The sequence below is a fragment of the Montipora capricornis genome, chromosome 6 (genome assembly GCF_036669925.1).
Source record: "Montipora capricornis isolate CH-2021 chromosome 6, ASM3666992v2, whole genome shotgun sequence".
Taxonomy (NCBI): Eukaryota; Metazoa; Cnidaria; class Anthozoa; order Scleractinia; family Acroporidae; genus Montipora; species Montipora capricornis.
Window position 1 is genome coordinate 56,489,739 of NC_090888.1, and position 7,931 is coordinate 56,497,669.

General features: G+C 40.5%; 1 pseudogene; it reads right to left on the minus strand.

The window, feature by feature from the left end:
• Positions 1 to 7: 7 nt before the first annotated feature.
• On the minus strand, positions 8 to 6,509 carry LOC138052630 (ribonuclease ZC3H12A-like; annotated as a pseudogene).
• Positions 6,510 to 7,931: the final 1,422 nt, after the last annotated feature.

Consider the following 7,931-nt stretch of genomic DNA (forward strand, 5'->3'; position numbering starts at 1 on the left):
GTTGGGTCAATGATTCAATGTTTGTTTCATCACAATATTTATCTAGTACTGCCAGGACCTTCTCTACGTCATTTGGAAAATTTCAGAAGCTTTTCGTAAGCTTCTATCCTTAACCTCTCTAAATCTTTATCTGATGAGAGTTCCCGTCTTTAGGGCCATCAGCCACATCACCACACCACCCATCGATGATTGGAGGAGCACGTGATCTAAAATAACTGTTGCCTTGGCCATGATAAGACGTTCTTCCATAACCCGGAGGAATGGACCAGAGTTGTACTGATAATGTGCCTGAGGTGCTTGGGGGTAGTGAGACTGGTCATGGGATATGAAGGGATTCCCCAGGTATTCTGTGGTATTGGTGCTGGGTGGACAGGCCTATTAGGTTGAAAGTTTGGTGGGAACTGCTGATACCGCTGTCTACCAAACATGCGCTGCTCCTGTTGCAGCATCCAGTCACCACTGACCATGCAGCTATCACTTGGAATTCCATGGACCATCACTGAGCCTTGAATCATTAATTCTGGTGGCCTACTTGGGAATGGCTGTGTGACATAAGGCACTTGCGGTACACTACCGCGGCGTGCCAATGGACCACGTGGCACACCACCACAAGCCTGATCTTGGAAGCATGGATCACTAAGAGTCCGCTCAAACTGCTCCTGCATTAACTGCACATCACAAGGCAACTCCTTGCAATATGGCAATGGATCGGATCTCCTCTCCCCTATACCAACTGTCTGGCCTGTGCGAAGGGTAGGAGGAACACCCTGGCCATGTGTGCTGGAATTTCTCCTTGTGGAGGCAGCGGCAGTGGTTTGTGGTACTCTCGTGGAGCAGGTGGTAATGGCCTTGGATGTTGTTGTACACCTGAAGGACATGGAGGCAGTGGCCTGCTTGGTCCTGAGACCTTACCATAGGGTACCTCAGGGGGGAAATTTTCAGGGGAGGGTGGTGTAGAATCTGCTTCAACTTTCTTTGGGTTCCTCTCAGGATGAAGGTACTTACACCTATTACCATAAGTACAGTTGCGTTCATATGGACACAACTTTCCACAGCCTTTCTTCAGATATTCATCTAGTGTTGGGCCGAACCGGCCCTTAGGGTCATCAGGTGGCATAAACTTATCATCAACAAAGGTGTACATAAGACGTCGCTGGTCAATCACCTTTTTCCATTCAGCATTTTCTGGCATCAAGTCTCTAAAGTAATCATTGGAAACTATGATGCCATCATTTTCTGTTGCATGCTTGATGATGTATCGATCATCATAGCAGTTGATCACCTGACCATTCTCTTTCTCCCCACTTGGGGTCCAAACAAGAATTCCATCTTCCTCCAGTCTTTTTAACACTTCTTGGTCAATAATTGGTGACTCCGGCCTTGATGCCTTAGACCTCCACATAGGTACAAAGACTTTGATGTTGCGATGGTTTCTCCGTAAGAACCAGTCTACTGCAATTCCAATACCACGACAGGAGAACACTCTCTGCTTGCCATGACTGCAAAAAAAGGAGCTTCAGTTTTCTTGTGGCCTTTGTTCATCTAAAACATCACACACTGGTTTGTAAATTTATTTTTGCTAACTATTTAACATGGCTGTAACCTGCGATCAGGTGTACTTTTCTTTAGACAGGACGGAAAAGGTACGCCGGATACAATTTCTTAATGAGTCGTCTGCTGGTAGTCCAGAATCTGGACTCAACTCTGCTTGGCCGAAAAATAATAGAGCTTTTGGACCCTCTCTCCAATTGGTTACAACAGAATTTCCAAAATTGGTTAACAGCTGATCAAATTATGGCTACCAAGTAGGATTTGAACAGGAATGATGTTTAGGCCTGTTTACAGCTTCTGTTGCTTTGACTTCAGATTTTTTTTTCAAAAATCTTTTAAAGGAAGGGCAGACAGAATGCATCTGAAGAATGGTTTGTCTGAAACAAGACATTATAGTTGTACTTCCAATGGGATTTGGCAATAGTGTTATTTACAGTCCCGAACAGTCTAGAAAAAAATGCATTGTTCCACTTCCACTGAATCAAAACATTTGTAGTTGTGGTAAGTCCTTCAGAATATATTCGGAAGCAACAAGTTTCAAAAAGAGACGAATAGAACTTTAGTGCTGCCACATTCGGGAAATCAGCCAAGCTTGATGGAGAAATTCAACATTGTTTATGGAAGTGTTGAACAATGTTTAGTGACATCAATTACAGTTATATTAGCACCTTTTACTGGCATTTCAAATAACTGACTTTAAATAAAGTTCATCTTCAAGTGAAGCTATAATCCTCCCAGTTATGAACGCAATTTTTGCAATTGCGTAGAGAAGCCTGAAAAATTCAGGACTTCAACGGGATTTGAACCCATGACCTTGCGATACCGGTGCGTCGCCTCCCAACATCAGTGGCTTCATAGCTCAGTTGGTTAGACTGTCGCACCGGTATCGCGAGGTCACGGGTTCTTACCCCGTTAAGTCCTGAATGTTTCAGGCTTCTCTGTGCAATTGCAAAAATTGCGTTCAAAACTGCGACGATCATAGCCTCACTTGATTTAATATCCACAGTTCATATATGATCCATTTCATATATCATTTCGTCATCAAAGTTCACTGTACTGTTGACTGGGCCTGATGATAACATGAAGTTTTTGGCTTTCTCTCTGATTTTAACTTGGAATTTTTTGTTCCTTGATAGTTTGAACAGAGAAAATGCACCAACTGTCAAGGAGGATTTGCAGAAATACCTTTGATTGTATAGGTAAAGTCTGGCTTCGCAGACATTCCAGCTAGAGTTCTATTTTGTTTCATCGCATCTTTCCTCGAATCGTCACACGCGGGTAATCTCTGATTGGCTCACATTTATAGCATGACACATGATAACATCACTCTTAATAGGTGGGCGGCAAACGACTCATTAAGAAATTGAATCAGGCGTACCTTTTCTGCCCTGTCTAAAGAAAAGTATACCTGATTGCAGGTTACATGGTCTGGGCAAGTCGGAACACACAGGCCAAAGCACAAAAGAATGCAAACAAAGAAGTCACCACCCATGCAAAGGCTAGCCAAGGATTGCACCAGCATTACACCCCATGACACTCATCAAGGAACGAATCAATGAATGAATAAATGAATGAATGAATGAGTAAATTCTGTATTCAGGTCCAGGCGACCAAAGGAGGTATAAATTTATCATTGACAATGGTAAGTTGACCAGCTGATGCAAGTTTCAGACCCTACTGTTACCTGTGCTGATTCTTTGAAAGAAAATCCATTAGCGAGATCACTTTATGATAATTAAAAACTCTGAATCAGCATGAAGAGCTATTTTTTAATGGCGACTTGGGGATACCCTGAAAATCTCTGTGTGCTCCTTTTACAGGAATTGAACCTAATTTCTACTAAAGAAGCTTTATCACTGCACCACAGGAGCAGCATGGGAGCTTCGTCATTAAACTAGTTTCAGGTGACAATGATGATTGCCCTCCTATACTGCTAGGGCTGATGTAATTGCCAACATGGATCAACATACCCTTAAGTAATGATTGTCAATATTTTTTTTTCCCTTCCCTCGCTTTTTATGTCGCTGTTAAAGGGGTAACGTTACAGCATTATAATCTCAACTTGAATCAACATAATTTATGGTTTATACTTGGTCACACAAGATAGTTTTCTCTTAAAATTCTCAAAATGAAAGGTACTTCATTCCTTGTTTTACAAAAGTGACATGAGTTAGTCTAAATCTTCATTAAATCAAAGTCCCCCATTGGGGAAAAAATAATGTTCTCTTTGGCACCACAGCAACTCAGTGTCCATCACATGCTGATCAAGCTTCAGATATGAAAGCCTTTCCTTTCAGTTAAATGCAAAACAGCAAGGCCACGCAACATCTTGGCTTCGTTTTCATTCATGTTGTTTGACAACATATCAAAAGCAATTTAATTCAATAATATAGTAATTGTTATTATCTTCTTTTCTTTCTAACATTATGTATACTTTTAAATAGTTTCTGGTGGATAGAATTCCTTCTGGGGTATGTTGAATCTGACTGACAGCTGCAAAGCAAGCTTGATCTTACATGCAAAATGGAAGTTTGCTGCTTGAAACATCAGTATCAATTTCAAAATTACAAGATAAATTCCATGAAGAATGAACTTTGCTCTTATTTAATAACCTTGCCTGTAGCTAGTAATCTAAGACACTTCTCGCAAGACCAATATCTTTTCCTCCAAAAATATGAATGAACGGACCCATTATTGACTTCCTAAGAACATTATCAATCTCTGACAGACTCAAACATATAACAAGTGTTGCAAGTGCAATGGCCTTCTCTTCATAAGAAATCACCTGATAAATAACACATCACTTTATTTGATGTGCTAGCGTGCAATGACAATATTTTCCTCAACTGGAATCAATTCCTAGCGCAAAATCTCCGTTGTCGTTTACCAAGTTTTTCCACAATTTATTTTGCCACATTTAACACTTGCATGTTTTACGTGTGAGGAATCATGATTCCAACACCTCTTCACCGAGAGTTCTAAATTTTGCTCAAAAATGCTCTCCTGTGGGAAGATTGTAATCACAAGGATTTGTTGTGTAACATTTAAAACGAAATACAAATGAAAAACGCGATCTTGTACACCGATGATTCAAAATATATTATAGAAAGAAATATTTATCATTTACTTGTGCGCAAGGATAGCAAAAGTTGAGCTGCCGAAACATTCGAATTCAATGTCTAGACGGGCTAGAAACCGTCCAAGTTCCAAGATTCCTTCAACAACATCTGTCTTCATATTTCCTTTTCCGTCTTCCCGTTGAAACATCGTCAAAATTGTTCAACTGAAGTTCGGAAACTAATTCGCGTATTGGAAGCAACGTCAAATTCCTTTCCGCTGAGAATAATTATTATGGAGCAAGGTAGGAGAAATAAATAGCTCCCTCCGATTCAAATCAAAATAGCTTTAAGCATTGCTTTCACAACGAAATGGAAGAGCAAGCTTAGGTTCTTCCGTTCTGCAGTTCTACATGACAGAGAAATCGTAACTTTAAAGAGCTCGGAACTTGCTTTCCTCGCGAGCACGTGCAGTACTTTTTCCGCTGAAAACAAATGTACACGCACCGACTAATTGATTAACAGCGATCAATTAAGTTATCAAATAAATGCCAAGATCTTTCTATGTAGGAAATGGAAATGAGGTTTTGAAGCGTAGGTTCTTATAAGATTTTCTATCCAACATTGCGCATATCTTCTGCATAAAGAAAATGCATTTCTTTCATGCAAGAGAGGCTACCGTATATTTTGTACAAACAGCGTTGTCGCTTCGGTTAAGTGCTCTATTGTTTTCCTTGCAGAGATTTTTGCCGGAGATAAAAACACCGTGTTCTGCGTTGTTAAATAAAATCTCAATCCTACTTCGTGAGAAGTATATTAGGTATCAACAGACGAGAACAGATATAAGTTTCAAAAGAATGTAACATTAGGTACCTTTAATGAAACTCACCTCATGGCAACATTGCTGCCATCGATGACGATGGGTCGGAGGCAGGTCCAGTCGTCGGGCACAGGATGAGGTTTTTCGTGCCCAGAGAATGTGGACGATCCCTCCTCTAGTTGTTTTACGGATGATTTTGCTTTCACCAATTCTGAAAGTAGTGAATTTTCGTCTGCCGAAGGTCCAAGCTTGCTCAAACCAGTGTTGATAATGGATTCAGAATAGCCGAGTTTCAGGGCGAAGTCTCGTAGAGATTCATCGCTGGCTTCCTGTACTTTTTCCTTGCTTGCGACTCCAGGGTTACTTTTCTGTTCGTCGATAACATTTACTTCATTTTTAACAACCATGCCGTCGACCTGTTGCTCTTGTTTTGCAGATTTATTGTTTGCTGTATAAGCACATTCCTGTCTGCCCGGTGTCACATCTTCTTCGAGTCTTGAAATAAGTTCGCCGCTTGGGTCTCGTAGATTTGACTTCGGTTGCAACGATTCCTCTCCAATAAGGTCTTGCTGTTGTTTGCACAACAGTTGAAGCGCAGATGGAATTTCTTTCGTCGACGCTCTGTCAAATTGTGACGTATTGTTGTTTTCGTTCAAAATTGCCTCTTCTAGTGAAAACGTCGGTGAACAGGTCGAACAAACAGCGATAATGTAGTCCTAAAGAAGTTCAAAGATGTTAATTAATAATCACTATTATACAAGCTACACTTTATATCCTATCAAGGTGAAGAAATCCAGGAGCGACTTGTTAGTAAATCAGTTTATCGAACCTTTGCGCGAGCAATGTCATACTGGTTTCCTTCGAGTTTTACCCAGCAACGAAGACTATCTTCTTCTTTGCTTCTCTTCAGCTGAACATCGAACAGCGAACTAACACGTTTTTCCACGACAGAAAATTTTTTTTCTATATCATTCTTTAACAAGACAAACTCTATGAAATTTTGCACCATTTTTTTGAGCTACAAATCCCCTCAACCTGACATGTTTTACGCCAAAGCAATCAAGCGCGATCGAACATTTCAAGTGGCAATGGGCGGGGACAAGTGATCTCAATACGCCGGAAAAATAAGACACTTGTCAATGACATCATTGACGTAATAAGACCCACAAACAAAATGCTGTACATTTGAACAATAAGCTGTCCTCGATTTTTCGTGCGGCCAGTTGTTGTGTCGATAAAAATATTTACTCGGAATCTCAACACGAAATGAACGCCAGATTGCGAATTTGCGGTGCTTTCACTCTTCTGTAAACAGTAAACCGGAAATAGTTTTAAATTGGTGCAGAAATGCCTTTCGTTCCTTTGAGCCAAATTTGGAAGGCATAATCTCCAATTTCACCATTGGTCACGTCTAAAAAGAAAGTACGGTTCGCGGGAAATTGAATGCGGGTCAGCTGTGATTTTAACGGTTGCAAAATGTAATTAATGGTTTGTCCATCAAGCATTTGTTTAAAAAGTGATCGATGGTGATTTGAGTTTTCTTGTTCACTCATTCTCGAAACACGGAGGAATACCAGGGCTGGACTGTCCACCTTGTCCCAAGACTGATTTAAATGTAATAAGTCAAATTCAGTTTCCAAAACAAAAGCAATTGAAACGGGAAAAGATAATGCAAAAATGTGTCCGACGGCACCGTTTAATTGAAGTGATCAGTGCGACTTTGTTGCAAAACTAATGCAAGGATAAAATTGTTTGAAGTCTCCCAACTGGATGGTACAAATGTACCTTTCCTTTTGTGGTTTAGAGGAAAAATGTCGCGGTAAACAAACTCGATGCTCAACATTTCACTGTGTTTTGGAACAAAGGAGAATCTAGTTTTCCACGCAGTAGTACGTTGTATTCAATGTTGGGTGCTTCGTCACACACCCCATCTCGCCCGCTGCGCTCTCCAATTCAAGGCGACCCTCACGAAATTGTATTTTGGTAAACAAATGAACCAAGATCGTAAAAGCCCGAAGTTTTGCTTCAAGATTTGCCTAATAAAGCCACAGAATGCTTGCACAACTCGCTTCTCTGAGTGAATCGACATTCAAATTCGAAATTTTATAGTCAGTTATTCTTAGTTTCGAAAAGACATTTTTTTTCGGCAGTCGTTGGCTCGTTGCACTGTTGGACGTTGCTGAAACAGACGCTCGCTCGAGCGATAAAAGATACATTTATTGATCATCTGTCTACTGCTCCAGGGCGAAGTATTCCGAATTTTTTTCTCTTAAGATTCCAAACAATCTCCATTCTCTAGTTGCGTACGACCTGTTGTCTTTTCTTTGAAAACACAAGTTTTTGCGATAATGAATGAATAAGAGTCTTGGTTGCCCTTTGAAATCGCTTTCACCAAGTTTAATCCACCATGATTCGATCTGCTTTAGCGTTGAAATTTTACGATCAATTTTTTGACCCATCAATTAAATACTCAGAGGTAAGCCGCAAATTCACTGGAATTTTTG